Source organism: Oncorhynchus nerka, linkage group LG19 (genome assembly GCF_034236695.1).
Source record: "Oncorhynchus nerka isolate Pitt River linkage group LG19, Oner_Uvic_2.0, whole genome shotgun sequence".
NCBI classification, from domain to species: Eukaryota; Metazoa; Chordata; class Actinopteri; order Salmoniformes; family Salmonidae; genus Oncorhynchus; species Oncorhynchus nerka.
In genome coordinates this window covers 42,174,886-42,190,198 of record NC_088414.1, presented here as the reverse complement: position 1 = coordinate 42,190,198, position 15,313 = coordinate 42,174,886, and the positions used below count along the sequence as shown (strand labels likewise).

At 46.3% G+C, this 15,313-nt stretch overlaps 1 pseudogene; it reads left to right on the top strand.

The window, feature by feature from the left end:
• Positions 1-1,676: 1,676 nt before the first annotated feature.
• Positions 1,677-2,386, top strand: LOC135562555 (mucin-2-like; annotated as a pseudogene).
• Positions 2,387-15,313: the final 12,927 nt, after the last annotated feature.

Below are 15,313 nucleotides of genomic sequence, written 5' to 3'. Positions count from 1 at the left end.
GCTACAGGTTCCTCTGCCTCATCTAAAGCCCATTCTGGTGGGAGGCTGCTATAGACAGTCAGTATCTGGATAATGTTAAATACTGTTGAAGTAATATGGCTACAGGTTCCTCTGCCTCATCTAAAGCCCATTCTGGTGGGAAGCTGCTTTAGACCATCAAGTGCTAACAGTCAGTATCTGGATAATATGTGAAATTCTTGATAATCTATGTGATATGTGTATATATTATGGATCCCAAGGCAGCAGCTGCTCTTCCTGGGGTCCAGCATAATTAAAGCATTTATACAATTTTAAAAACATTACAATATATTCAAAACAGATCTCACAACCAATGAAGTATTAACAGAGAGGTATATTGACTGGCGGCTTTCATCAAGCTTCCCACTCAAGAAAAAGCTTCAAACTGTAACCAGTGCCTGCAACCTGGTTCACCTTATCAGTCAACCAATCAGTCAACCTATCAGGTTATTTACGTTCAGCACTAGAAAGAAATCCACAAGTATTGATCACATCTTTACCAAATTTGCCACAAAATAACATCCATGAAAAACAAATGATTACCTGCAACAATGGAAAAACCTGCAGTAGTTCTGTAAAAAAAACACTAACTTGAACCTCCTCACAGTACGTAACACTACAAGTCCCTATCTTCTTGATGGACATCCTGTCCCTCTTGTTGGTCTGGCCAGAGATTTAGCAACATCACATCTGATGTTTTCCCTTTTCGATGCACCGGGGGGAGAAAAATAAATGATCCTTGCGTGGCGCATCCATCCCCTGCAATGATCGCCTGTGATGTCCTCACAGGCAGCATTCATGGCATCGAACAGAGACCTCTGATCTTGTGCCCGATAGTCATATACTTTCCACCTACATGCTGAACAAAACTCTTCTATCGGGTTCAGGAATGGGGAGTATGGTGGGAGGAACGCCATTATCCTTTCATTCACAGCAAACCATTCCTTAACTGTACCGATGTACGCTGAGAGGCGGGAAGCAAGTTCAGGGAGTGAATACATTGAATGAATGAATGAATGAAACAAACAGCACACCGACATGAAACAGGAACAATGACAGCTGGGGAAGAAACCAAAGGCACTGTGGACTTGTTTTACATTAGGCTGTACTCTCTGACCAGCCTCTTCCATTGTCAGACCGTGGTTTATGACACTGTGGACTTGTTTTACATTAGGCTGTACTCTCTGACCAGCCTCTTCCATTGTCAGACCGTGGTTTATGACACTGTGGACTTGTTTTACATTAGGCTGTACTCTCTGACCAGCCTCTTCCATTGTCAGACCGTGGTTGATGACACTGTGGACCTGTTTACATTAGGCTGTACTCTCTGACCAGCCTCTTCCATTGTCAGACCGTGGTTTATGACACTGTGGACTTGTTTTACATTAGGCTGTACTCTCTGACCAGCCTCTTCCATTGTCAGACCGTGGTTTATGACACTGTGGACTTGTTTTACATTAGGCTGTACTCTCTGACCAGCCTCTTCCATTGTAAGACCGTAGTTTATGACACTGTCACCACCACCACCAACACCAACACCACCACCACCCTACCCAACACCACCACCACCAACACCACCACCACCCTACCCAACACCACCACCACCACCACCCTACCCAACACCACCACCACCCTACCCAACACCACCACCAACACCACCACCAACACCACCACCACCAACACCACCCTACCCAACACCACCAACACCACCACCAGCACCCCCAAAACCGCCACCCCCAACACCACCACCACCATCACTACCACCACCACGTCCACCACCACCAGCAACCCCAACACCACCACCACCACCCTACCCAACAACACCACCACCACCACCACCAACACCATCACTACCACCACCACGTCCACCACCACCAGCAACCCCAACACCACCACCACCACCACCCTACCCAACACCACCAACATCACCACCACCACCACCAACACCATCACTACCACCACCACGTCCACCACCACCAGCACCCCCAACACCACCACCACCACCAACACCACTCCCAACACCACCAGCACCCCCAACACCACCACACCCACCACCACCACCCCCAACACCAGCACAACCAACACTCCCAACACCACCACCTAAACCACCACCACCACCAGCGCCACCCAACACCACACCCAACACCACCAGCACTCACACCACCACCAACACCACCACCACCCCCAAAACCACCACTACCACCAGCGCCCCCAACACCACCACCATCACCACCACCATCACCACCACCACGCATTCTTACACATCTTCTTATTTCTCTTCCACCAGCATGTAGCTGCTTTTCAGGGTTGTGATGTTCCTCCACGTTCAAAAATGGTAGTGATTGTGCTGTGGGCAAGCTCCATATAAACTCAATAAAAAAATTAACGTCCTCTCACTGTCAACTTATTTTCAGCAAACTTAATGTGTAAATATTTGTATGAGCATAACTAGATTTAACATCTGAGACATGAACTGAACAAGTTCTACAGACGTGACTAACGGAAATGGAATAATGTGTTCCTGATCAAAGGGGGGGGGTTCAAAATCAAAAGTAACAATCGGTATCTAGTGATCACCCTCTGATCCAACAGGTCCCAGACATGCTCAATGGGATTGAGATCCGGGCTCTTCACTGGCCATGGCATAACACTGACATTCCTGTCTTGTAGGAAATCCCACACAGAATGAGCAGTATGGCTGTTGGCATCGTCATGCTGGAGGGTCATGTCAGGATGAGCCTGCAGGAAGGGTACCACATGAGGGAGGAGGATGTCTTCCCAGTAACGTACAGCGTTGAGACTGCCTGCAATGACAACAAGTTCAGTCCGATGATGCTGTGACACACCGCCCCAGACCATGACGGACCCTCCACCTCCAAATCGATCCCACTTCAGAGTACAGGCCTCGGTGTAACGCTCATTCCTTCAACGGTGACCATCCCCCCAGTGAGACAAAACCGTGACTCGTCAGTGAAGAGCACTTTTTGCCAGTCCTGTCTGGTCCAGCAATGGTGGGTTTGTGCCCATAGGCGATGTTGTTTCCGGTGATGTCTGGTGAGGACCTGCCTTACAACAGGCCTTCAAGCCCTCAGTTCAGCCTCTCTCGGCCTATTGTGGACAGTCTGAGCACTGATGGAGGGATTGTGTGTTCCTGGTGTAACTCAGGCAGTTGTTGTTGCCATCCTATACCTGTCCCGCAGGTGTAATGTTTGGATTTACCACTCCTGTGCAGGTGTTGTTACACGTGGTCTGCCACTACGAGGGCGATAAGCTGTCTGTCCTGTCTCCCTGTAGCGCTGTCTTAGGCGTCTCACAGTACAGACATTGCAATTTATTTCCCTGGCCACATCTGCAGTCCTCATGCCTCCTTGCAGCATGCCTAAGGCACGTTCACGCAGGGACCCTGGGGTGAGCAGGGACCCTGGGGATCTTTCTTTTGGTGTTTTTCAGAATCAGTAGAAAGTCCTCTTTAGGGTCCTAAGTTTTCATAGCTGTGACCTTAATTGCCTACGGTCTGTAAGCTCTTAGTGTCTTAACGACCGTTCCACAGGTGCATGTTCATTAATTGTTTATGGTTCATTGAACAAGCATGGTAAACAGTGTTTAAACCCTTTACAATGAAGATCTGGGATTTTTAGAAATTATCTTTGAAAGACAGGGTCCTGAAAGACGGACGTTTCTTTTTTTGTTTATATTATATTCCAAACTTGATTGGTTGATTGGTAAGATTGTGATTCCTATTTCATTGCTCTGTCACCTGGCAGGTAACTTGTCAATTTAGCAGACATCACCACCATTCCATGTCCTAGATATTTATGGAATATACATGTATGTGTGACACATTTTGATCATTGGATGGATAATTTTGCAGGTGACGGCTCACACGATGAAAGAATGTTTAGAAGTTGTGAAGAATATGACAATTTCACTGAGAACGAGCTCATCGGTTTTAATCAGCCATGTGCATGTAGTTATTGTGCAAATTGTAGACACTCTTTTGCACGCATGTGCCAAAACACACGTGCAATTTGCTTAAATTAATAAGAAATTCAAATCTGGTGTGAACAAGAAACGAATTGTTCAGAGATTTGAACTAAATGTTTTTTCTTTAAATCATTATTCTCATTCGAGAATAGAGCCAAAGCGATTGAGGAAAAACTGTAAACCAAACGTCTGACATTGTTTTTCCATTGGAATTTGGTTGTGCTTTTAGATGTTTGGAAGCATAGTGATAACACATCGGGAATTCACTCCTGTCTGTCTTTGTGAGTAGGTCAATAAAGGTTGAAATGTCATTGTTCAACGTCTCAACCAATCATTACCCAAAACGTCCACATTGAATGGGTGTGGTGTGCTCAGTCGGTATAGTGTAGTGTACACACATACATGTGCTAATACGCACACATTTCACCTCTCTTTGACATCTCCCGTAGTCTCTGGACATGTGTTCCTAGGTCTAGCCTTAGTTATGTTGCAAACATAACATGGTTCATGTTATGTGTAAGTCGCTCTGGATAAGAGCGTCTGCTAAATTACTTAAATGTAAATGTAAATGTAAATATCTACTGGCCATTTAAAAACGTGAGGTTTGGTGTCCGAACGGAGGAGTAATGACAACTTCATTCATTGATTGCGACTGAGCCAAGATTTTACTGAGTCTGAGTCCTGAGTCCTACTCTGATTGAGTCCTGAGTCCTACTCTGACTGAGTCCTACTCTGAGTTCTGAGTCCTACTTTACTGAGTTGGAGTCCTGAGTCCTACTCTGACTGAGTCTGAGTCTGAGTCCTACTCTGACTGAGTCCTGAGTACTACTCTGATTGAGTCCTGAGTCCTACTCTGAGTCCTGAGTCCTACTTTACTGAGTCTGAGTCCTGAGTCCTACTCTTACTGAGTCTGAGTCCTACTCTGAGTCCTGAGTCCTACTTTACTGAGTCTGAGTCCTGAGTCCTACTCTGACTGAGTCTGAGTCTGAGTCCTACTCTGACTGAGTCCTGAGTACTACTCTGATTGAGTCCTGAGTCCTACTCTGAGTCCTGAGTCCTACTTTACTGAGTCTGAGTCCTGAGTCCTACTCTTACTGAGTCTGAGTCCTACTCTGAGTCCTGAGTCCTACTCTTACTGAGTCTGAGTCCTACTCTGAGTCCTGAGTCCTACTTTACTGAGTCTGAGTCCTGAGTCCTACTCTTAGTGAGTCTGAGTCCTACTCTGAGTCCTGAGTCCTACTTTACTGAGTCTGAGTCCTGAGTCCTACTCTTAGTGAGTCTGAGTCCTACTCTGAGTCCTGAGTCCTACTTTACTGAGTCTGAGTCCTGAGTCCTACTCTTAGTGAGTCCTACTCAACTGGCAGGCGCAAGTATACAACAGGGATCAGAGGGTGGTGATGATGTCCAAGATCATGCTCAGTTCTACTGGCATAGCTTCTAGTGTGCGTGTGTGTGTGTGTTTCCACTGTTACAGAGAACAGAGAAGTGGGCAAAAGGTCCCAATGAATGAGTCAGTAAAACAAGTTGATACAGATGGGGAAAGTGTTGCAGATGGATATCACTTTTTTCCTTGTCTGTCTGTCATTAGTTCACACAGAAATTTGGCTGACGGAAATGGAAATGCTAAGTTTGTGCTTCTAGTGTGTGTGTGTGTGTGTGTGTGTGTGTGTGTGTGTGTGTGTGTGTGTGTGTGTGTGTGTGTGTGTGTGTGTGTGCTAGGCCTTGGATCCAGGAATCAGGACAGGAGGAGACGATTCAGCAACAATTACTTTTACAGCACAAACTCATGAACTCCAATGATAACAATACTTGTATTTTCTACATCCTGGGCTCAGTCGTTCTGCCCCTGAACAGGCAGTTAACCCACTGTTCCCCGATAGGCCGTCATTGAAAATAAGAATGTGTTCTTAACTGACTTGCCTAGTTAAATAAAGGTTAAAAAGAAAATAAATAAAAAGTGTTGAATATGGATTTATGTAGAAATGAGACACACACACACAGACCCACACACACACACACACACAGACCCACACACAGACCCACACACAGACCCACACACAGACCCACACACAGACCCACACACAGATAAACAGTGTTGGTTTTATGTGACATCCGCTGAGGGAGTTTTGTCTTCTGCTTTATGATCATGTGGGAGTGGATTGGTAGTAAACATGTTTAAGGACAGTGAGGTGTCATTATGTGGGAGTGGATTGGTAGTAAACATGTTTAAGGACAGTGAGGTGTGATCATGTGGGAGTGGATTGGTAGTAAACATGTTTAAGGACAGTGAGGTGTGATTATGTGGGGGTGGGTCTGTAGTAAACATGTTTAAGGACAGTGAGGTGTGATTATGTGGGGGGTGGGTCGGTAGTAAACATGTTTAAGGACAGTGAGGTGTCATTATGTGGGGGGTGGGTCGGTAGTAAACATGTTTAAGGACAGTGAGGTGTGATTATGTGGGAGTGGATTGGTAGTAAACATGTTTAAGGACAGTGAGGTGTGATTATGTGGGGGTGGGTCTGTAGTAAACATGTTTAAGGACAGTGAGGTGTGATTATGTGGGAGTGGATTGGTAGTAAACATGTTTAAGGACAGTGGGGTGTGATCATGTGGGAGTGGATTGGTAGTAAACATGTTTAAGGACAGTGAGGTGTGATTATGTGGGGGTGGGTCTGTAGTAAACATGTTTAAGGACAGTGAGGTGTGATTATGTGGGGGTGGGTCTATAGTAAACATGTTTAAGGACAGTGAGGTGTGATTATGTGGGAGAGGATTGGTAGTAAACATGTTTAAGGACAGTGAGGTGTGATTATGTGGGGGTGGATTGGTAGTAAACATGTTTAAGGACATTGAGGTGTCATTATGTGGGAGTGGATTGGTAGTAAACATGTTTAAGGACATTGAGGTGTCATTATGTGGGAGTGGATTGGTAGTAAACATGTTTAAGGACAGTGAGGTGTCATTATGTGGGAGTGGATTGGTAGTAAACATGTTTAAGGACAGTGAGGTGTGATTATGTGGGGGTGGGTCTGTAGTAAACATGTTTAAGGACAGTGAGGTGTGATTATGTGGGGGTGGGTCTGTAGTAAACATGTTTAAGGACAGTGAGGTGTCATTATGTGGGGGGTGGGTCGGTAGTAAACATGTTTAAGGACAGTGAGGTGTCATTATGTGGGGGGTGGGTCGGTAGTAAACATGTTTAAGGACAGTGAGGTGTCATTATGTGGGAGTGGATTGGTAGTAAACATGTTTAAGGACAGTGAGGTGTGATTATGTGGGGGTGGATTGGTAGTAAACATGTTTAAGGACAGTGGGGTGTGATTATGTGGGAGAGGATTGGTAGTAAACATGTTTAAGGACATTGAGGTGTGATTATGTGGGGTAATAAACATAAGTACAGGAGTGGGTCATTATGTGGGTCAGTAGTAAACATGTTTAAGGACAGTGAGGTGTGATTATGTGGGGGTGGATTGGTAGTAAACATGTTTAAGGACAGTGAGGTGTGATTATGTGGGGTGGGTCTGTAGTAAACATGTTTAAGGACAGTGAGGTGTGATTATGTGGGGGTGGGTCTATAGTAAACATGTTTAAGGACAGTGAGGTGTGATTATGTGGGGGTGGGTCTATAGTAAACATGTTTAAGGACAGTGAGGTGTGATTATGTGGGGGTGGGTCTATAGTAAACATGTTTAAGGACAGTGAGGTGTGATTATGTGGGGGTGGGTCTGTAGTAAACATGTTTAAGGACAGTGAGGTGTGATTATGTGGGGGTGGGTCTATAGTAAACATGTTTAAGGACAGTGAGGTGTGATTATGTGGGGGTGGGTCTATAGTAAACATGTTTAAGGACAGTGAGGTGTGATTATGTGGGGGGTGGGTCTATAGTAAACATGTTTAAGGACAGTGAGGTGTGATTATGTGGGGGTGGGTCTATAGTAAACATGTTTAAGGACAGTGAGGTGTGATTATGTGGGGTGGGTCTATAGTAAACATGTTTAAGGACAGTGAGGTGTGATTATGTGGGGGTGGGTCTATAGTAAACATGTTTAAGGACAGTGAGGTGTGATTATGTGGGGGTGGGTCTATAGTAAACATGTTTAAGGACAGTGAGGTGTGATTATGTGGGGTGGGTCTATAGTAAACATGTTTAAGGACAGTGATGTGTGATTATGTGGGGGTGGGTCTATAGTAAACATGTTTAAGGACAGTGAGGTGTGATTATGTGGGGGTGGGTCTATAGTAAACATGTTTAAGGACAGTGAGGTGTGATTATGTGGGGGTGGGTCTATAGTAAACATGTTTAAGGACAGTGAGGTGTGATTATGTGGGGGTGGGTCTATAGTAAACATGTTTAAGGACAGTGAGGTGTGATTATGTGGGGGTGGGTCTATAGTAAACATGTTTAAGGACAGTGAGGTGTGATTATGTGGGGGTGGGTCTATAGTAAACATGTTTAAGGACAGTGAGGTGTGATTATGTGGGGGTGGGTCTATAGTAAACATGTTTAAGGACAGTGAGGTGTGATTATGTGGGGGTGGGTCTATAGTAAACATGTTTAAGGACAGTGAGGTGTGATTATGTGGGGGTGGGTCTATAGTAAACATGTTTAAGGACAGTGAGGTGTGATTATGTGGGGGTGGGTCTATAGTAAACATGTTTAAGGACAGTGAGGTGTGATTATGTGGGGGTGGGTCTATAGTAAACATGTTTAAGGACAGTGAGGTGTGATTATGTGGGGTGGGTCTATAGTAAACATGTTTAAGGACAGTGAGGTGTGATTATGTGGGGGTGGGTCTATAGTAAACATGTTTAAGGACAGTGAGGTGTGATTATGTGGGGGTGGGTCTATAGTAAACATGTTTAAGGACAGTGAGGTGTGATTATGTGGGGGTGGGTCTGTAGTAAACATGTTTAAGGACAGTGAGGTGTGATTATGTGGGGGTGGGTCTATAGTAAACATGTTTAAGGACAGTGAGGTGTGATTATGTGGGGTGGGTCTATAGTAAACATGTTTAAGGACAGTGAGGTGTGATTATGTGGGGTGGGTCTATAGTAAACATGTTTAAGGACAGTGAGGTGTGATTATGTGGGGGGTGGGTCTATAGTAAACATGTTTAAGGACAGTGAGGTGTGATTATGTGGGGGTGGGTCTATAGTAAACATGTTTAAGGACAGTGAGGTGTGATTATGTGGGGGTGGGTCTATAGTAAACATGTTTAAGGACAGTGAGGTGTGATTATGTGGGGGTGGGTCTATAGTAAACATGTTTAAGGACAGTGAGGTGTGATTATGTGGGGGTGGGTCTATAGTAAACATGTTTAAGGACAGTGAGGTGTGATTATGTGGGGTGGGTCTATAGTAAACATGTTTAAGGACAGTGAGGTGTGATTATGTGGGGGTGGGTCTATAGTAAACATGTTTAAGGACAGTGAGGTGTGATTATGTGGGGGTGGGTCTATAGTAAACATGTTTAAGGACAGTGAGGTGTGATTATGTGGGGGTGGGTCTATAGTAAACATGTATACACAGAAAAGCCCATGGCTTTGCAATGTTGTTCTTCTCAGACCATTTTAAAAAGGTACATGATCACACAGGTAGTAGATAATGCATTATATTACTTGTGCTGCTGCATTGTTAGGTTGCTACCATGCTGTTTTGTCATGTTGTGTTGCTACCATGCTGTTTTGTCATGTTGTGTTGCTACCATGCTGTTTTGTCATGTTGTGTTGCTACCATGCTGTTTTGTCATGTTGTGTTGCTACCATGCTGTTTTGTCATGTTGTGTTGCTACCATGCTGTGTTGTCATGTTGTGTTGCTACCATGCTGCTTTGTCATGTTGTGTTGCTACCATGCTGTTTTGTCATGTTGTGTTGCTACAATGTTGTTGTCATGTTGTGCTGCTACCATGCTGTTTTGTCATGTTGTGTTGCTACCATGCTGTTTTGTCATGTTGTGTTGCTACAATGTTGTTGTCATGTTGTGTTGCTACCATGCTGTTTTGTCATGTTGTGTTGCTACCATGCTGTTTTGTCATGTTGTGTTGCTACAATGTTGTTGTCATGTTGTGCTGCTACCATGCTGTTTTGTCATGTTGTGTTGCTACAATGTTGCTGTCATGTTGTGCTGCTACCATGCTGTGTTGTCATGTTGTTTTGCTACCATGTTGTTGTCATGTTGTGCTGCTACCATGTTGTGTTGCTACCATGTTGTTGTCATGTTGTGTTGCTACCATGATGTTGTCATGCTGTGCTGCTACCATGTTGTTGTCATGCTGTGTTGCTGCCATGTTGTTGTCATGTTGTGTTGCTACCATGATGTTGCCATGCTGTGCTGCTACCATGTTGTTGTCATGCTGTGTTGCTACCATGTTGTTGTCATGTTGTGTTGCTACCATGTTGTTGTCATGTTGTGTTGCTACCATGCTGTTGTCATTTTGTGCTGCTACCATGTTGTGTTGCTACCATGTTGTTGTCATGTTGTGTTGCTACCATGATGTTGTCATGTTGTGCTGCTACCATGTTGTGTTTCTACCATGTTGTGTTGCTACCATGATGTTGTCATGTTGTGCTGCTACCATGTTGTGTTTCTACCATGTTGTGTTGCTACCATGATGTTGTCATGTTGTGCTGCTACCATGTTGTGTTTCTACCATGATGTTGTCATGTTGTGCTGCTACCATGTTGTGTTGCTACCATGTTGTTGTCATGTTGTGCTGCTACCATAATGTGTTGTCATGTTGTGTTGCTACCATGCTGTGTTGTCATGTTGTGTTGCTACCATACTGTGTTGTCATGTTGTGTTGCTACCATACTGTGTTGTCATGTTGTGTTGCTACCATGCTGTGTTGTCATGTTGTGTTGCTACCATGCTGTGTTGTCATGTTGTGTTGCTACAATGCTGTGTTGTCATGTTGTGTTGCTACCATGCTGTGTTGTCATGTTGTGTTGCTACAATGCTGTGTTGTCATGTTGTGTTGCTACCATGCTGTGTTGTCATGTTGTGTTGCTACCATGCTGTGTTGTCATGTTGTGTTGTTACCATGCTGTGTTGTCATGTTGTGTTGCTACCATGCTGTGTTGTCATGTTGTGTTGCTACCATGTTGTTACCATGATGTGTTGCTACAATGCTGTGTTGTCATGTTGCCATAACCATTAAGGATAAATGCAAGAAACTGACCTTAGATCAGTGTCTGAGGGTGACGCCATCCTGTTTGTCCAGCAAGTAATACAACGGCACCACCTTCAGGACATCAGAGAGAACTGCATGGAGCACAAGGACTGGTGGTACAGAATGGGGAGAGATGTAATTCTATCAGCTTTTTGTCACAATCAGTCCTCGTTCTTCATCTCCCCTCGTCTTTATCTTTCTCCTTCATTGTCATAATAAGAACTAGCCAAGTTGTGAACTTAAAGGGATCTAAACATTAGGTTGGAATCTGTTAGAGCTGTCATGGTAAATCTGGAACCTAAATATTATATATTATATATATATATATATATTATATAATTATATAGTAAAATGTCTGTTTTTAAACAACAACAAAAAAGTGTACTTTAAATGTGTTTCTTAGATTGAATAACATAATATTTGTTTATCCACAATGGTTCCATTGTGTTTCTCCAAACAGGAAGCAGGACCTGTTGTAGAGGCCATGCAGATACCATGCGTGTCACACACACACACACACACACACACACACACACACACACACACACACACACACACACACACACACACTGTATACACACATGCAAACAAACACACACACACTGTATATACACACACACAGACTGTATATAAACACACACACACAGATACATTCTGTATATACACACACACACATACAGACACACACACACATACCCTATATACACACACACACATGTTGTATACACACACACACACACACACATACACACACACACACACACACACACACACACACACACACACACACACACACACACACTGTATATATACACACACACACATACTGTATATACACAAACACACACACACATATATACATACACACACACACACACACTGTATAGATACACACATATACTGTATATACACACGTACACACATACAGATACTGTATACACACACACACACACACACACACACACATGGATGCCAGCACGGAGCCATGTTCCTTTCCCTACGCAGATTCCACGCTTGTCAGGTTTATTTTCATGCCTTTTAATCTCCTAAAACGGTTTTGTCTTTTTCGAATGACATTTCAACCCATGCAGCGTCCGAGCCCTGCAGCTATTATTACCGTGCCCATGCTCCCTCCAAGACTTAACCAGAGTCAGACAGTCTCCGCTGGGAAGAACACATCCTATCTAGCTGGGGGGGGGTTTCTTTCCAAGCAATTAGGAGGACTTCATTTCGTGTAACACCAATGACAGGGAGCTTTGCAGTTTCCTGGATAGAGACAAGCCTGCTGAGATGCCAGAGTGCAGGGGTCTCAGTTAGAACATACACACACACACACACACACATACACAGTTGCGCACACACACCCATACAGCTGTGTACACACACACTGACACACAAACAAACAAAAACACACACACACTCTTAAGGTTGCACACACACACACATTCGCCACAGCAGATGGTTTAAATCTTTCGGCCCTGATCAGCTCATTAGACCAATAAATAAATAGCATGACTCTGAGATGAAACAGAGGCTGCAGCGTTACCATGGAGTTACCATGGAGCTGCGGGTGCGATCAACAGTTTCACCCGTTATTTGTCCAATTTGCACAAATTAAGGAAAGGGCCAGGGAGCTGATTGGATGAGGGAGCTTTTACGTAAAATGTGGAGTGGAGATATTCATGGGAATTATATGATATTCTAAAATCTAAACGTTCTTTTATACAGATGTCCCAGAGGTCTGGGTGAGATATCTGGGGCCGGCAGGTAGCCTAGTGGTTAGACTGTAGAGGCGGCAGGTAGCCTAGTGGTTAGAGTGTAGAGGTGGCAGGTAGCCTAGTGGTTAGACTATGGAGGCGGCAGGTAGCCTAGTGGTTAGAGTGTAGAGGTGGCAGGTAGCCTAGTGGTTAGAGTGTAGAGGTGGCAGGTAGCCTAGTGGTTAGAGTGTAGAGGTGGCAGGTAGCCTAGTGGTTAGAGCGTAGAGGCGGCAGGTAGCCTAGTGGTTAGAGCGTAGAGGCGGCAGGTAGCCTAGTGGTTAGACTGTGGAGGCGGCAGGTAGCCTAGTGGTTAGAGCGTAGAGGCGGCAGGTAGCCTAGTGGTTAGACTGTGGAGGCGGCAGGTAGCCTAGTGGTTAGAGTGTAGAGGCGGCAGGTAGCCTAGTGGTTAGACTGTGGAGGCGGCAGGTAGCCTAGTGGTTAGAGTGTGGAGGCGGCAGGTAGCCTAGTGGTTAGAGTGTAGAGGCGGCAGGTAGCCTAGTGGTTAGAGCGTAGAGGTGGCAGGTAGCCTAGTGGTTAGACTGTGGAGGCGGCAGGTAGCCTAGTGGTTAGACTGTGGAGGCGGCAGGTAGCCTAGTGGTTAGAGTGTAGAGGCGGCAGGTAGCCTAGTGATTAGAGCGTAGAGGTGGCAGGTAGCCTAGTGGTTAGACTGTGGAGGTGGCAGGTAGCCTAGTGGTTAGAGCGTAGAGGCGGCAGGTAGCCTAGTGGTTAGAGCGTAGAGGCGGCAGGTAGCCTAGTGGTTAGACTGTGGAGGCGGCAGGTAGCCTAGTGGTTAGAGCGTAGAGGCGGCAGGTAGCCTAGTGGTTAGAGCGTAGAGGTGGCAGGTAGCCTAGTGGTTAGAGCGTAGAGGCGGCAGGTAGCCTAGTGGTTAGAGCGTAGAGGCAGCAGGTAGCCTAGTGGTTAGAGCGTAGAGGCGGCAGGTAGCCTAGTGGTTAGACTGTGGAGGCGGCAGGTAGCCTAGTGGTTAGAGCGTAGAGGCGGCAGGCAGCCTAGTGGTTAGAGCGTAGAGGTGGCAGGTAGCCTAGTGGTTAGAGCGTAGAGGCGGCAGGTAGCCTAGTGGTTAGAGCGTAGAGGCGGCAGGTAGCCTAGTGGTTAGAGCGTAGAGGCGGCAGGTAGCCTAGTGGTTAGAGCGTAGAGGCGGCAGGTAGCCTAGTGGTTAGAGCGGCAGGTAGCCTAGTGGTTAGAGCGGCAGGTAGCCTAGTGGTTAGAGGAGGCAGGTAGCCTAGTGGTCAGAGGAGGCAGGTAGCCTAGTGGTTAGAGCGTAGAGGCGGCAGGTAGCCTAGTGGTTAGAGCGGCAGGTAGCCTAGTGGTTAGAGGAGGCAGGTAGCCTAGTGGTTAGAGCGGCAGGTAGCCTAATGGTTAGAGGAGGCAGGTAGCCTAGTGGTTAGAGCGGCAGGTAGCCTAGTGGTTAGAGGAGGCAGGTAGCCTAGTGGTTAGAGCGTAGAGGCGGCAGGTAGCCTAGTGGTTAGAGCGTAGAGGCGGCAGGTAGCCTAGTGGTTAGAGAGTAGAGGAGGTAGGTAGCCTAGTGGTTAGAGTGTAGGGGAGGCAGGTAGCCTAGTGGTTAGAGCTTAGAGGCGGCAGGTAGCCTAGTGGTTAGAGCGGCAGGTAGCCTAGTGGTTAGAGGAGGCAGGTAGCCTAGTGGTTAGAGGCGGCAGGTAGCCTAGTGGTTAGAGCGGCAGGTAGCCTAGTGGTTAGAGGAGGCAGGTAGCCTAGTGGTTAGAGCGGCAGGTAGCCTAGTGGTTAGAGGAGGCAGGTAGCCTAGTGGTTAGAGGAGGCAGGTAGCGTAGTGGTTTGAGCGGCAGGTAGCCTAGTGGTTATAGCGGCAGGTAGCCTAGTGGTTAGAGTGTAGAGGAGGCAGGTAGCCTAGTGGTTAGACTGTGGAGGCGGCAGGTAGCCTAGTGGTTAGAGTGTAGAGGCGGCAGGTAGCCTAGTGGTTAGACTGTGGAGGCGGCAGGTAGCCTAGTGGTTAGAGTGTGGAGGCGGCAGGTAGCCTAGTGGTTAGAGTGTAGAGGCGGCAGGTAGCCTAGTGGTTAGAGCGTAGAGGTGGCAGGTAGCCTAGTGGTTAGACTGTGGAGGCGGCAGGTAGCCTAGTGGTTAGACTGTGGAGGCGGCAGGTAGCCTAGTGGTTAGAGTGTAGAGGCGGCAGGTAGCCTAGTGATTAGAGCGTAGAGGTGGCAGGTAGCCTAGTGGTTAGACTGTGGAGGTGGCAGGTAGCCTAGTGGTTAGAGCGTAGAGGCGGCAGGTAGCCTAGTGGTTAGAGCGTAGAGGCGGCAGGTAGCCTAGTGGTTAGACTGTGGAGGCGGCAGGTAGCCTAGTGGTTAGAGCGTAGAGGCGGCAGGTAGCCTAGTGGTTAGAGCGTAGAGGTGG